Source organism: Pteropus alecto, unplaced genomic scaffold (assembly GCF_000325575.1).
Source record: "Pteropus alecto unplaced genomic scaffold, ASM32557v1 scaffold269, whole genome shotgun sequence".
Classification (NCBI taxonomy): Eukaryota; Metazoa; Chordata; class Mammalia; order Chiroptera; family Pteropodidae; genus Pteropus; species Pteropus alecto.
The window spans coordinates 922,094-922,731 of record NW_006443566.1 but is presented as its reverse complement, the minus strand read 5'-3'; the positions used below and the strand labels follow the sequence as shown (position 1 = coordinate 922,731).

The window sequence follows — 638 nt, the reverse complement described above, 5'->3', positions numbered from 1 at the left end:
TTCACACCCAAAAATAATCGAGAAAGGTCCTTCCTGGCTAAGAATGATTTTTTTCCCCTTATAAAAATGAACTTCCTTCAGTCACCTGTCAAATTAAGTCACTGAACCTCGTTGGGGAGCGCAAGTGAACCCAAACACAACATTTTAAGGGGATCCGCGGTGCTAGTTTCGGATTTGTTGCACCGCAGGGCCTGTAGCGACTTCTGAAGCCTGCGCTCGAGTAGCAGGTCCTCCCTTCCCCCTCCGTCCCCCCGTCCGCCCCTCCACCCGGGCCTCGGCTGGTACCTGGTAAGGCTGCGAGTCCCCCCTCCGGTCGTGACAGCTGAAAAACAGGAAGAGAGACAGCGACATGAAACATCTCGGGGGTAGGAAGAAAACGGGTCCCCCCCAGCGCCCCTCCCCACGGGAGACCTACCAAACGAACCGGCGGTGAGCCCGCACAGACACTCGCCGCTTAAAGGCAGTAACGAGGGCGAAACGCCGCGAACCAGCCCTGCGCTCCCTCCACACTCACTGTGGCCTCGCCAGCTCGCGCGGCCGCTCCTCCTCCCCAGCCCGATCCGGATCAGGGTTAACAACAAAAATGGCGGCTCAGCCAGCACCAGATAAGGAGGAACAGCCCCCCCGCTGCCGCCGCC

At 59.4% G+C, this 638-nt stretch overlaps 1 protein-coding gene across 4 annotated transcripts in view; it reads right to left on the bottom strand.

Moving 5' to 3' along the window:
* The window catches only part of WAC (WW domain containing adaptor with coiled-coil), an 80,349-nt gene that overhangs the window by 78,605 nt on the left and 1,106 nt on the right, over window positions 1-638 (bottom strand). For 3 of the 4 annotated variants that reach the window (XM_006924168.3, XM_015598741.2, XM_006924169.3), the window contains exon 2: window positions 286-322. The gene's annotated coding sequence lies outside the window, so the exon portion shown is untranslated. Of the gene's footprint in view, window positions 1-285; window positions 323-415; window positions 441-638 lie in introns of those variants that run through there. The other variant, XM_025041260.1, reaches the window with a different exon arrangement.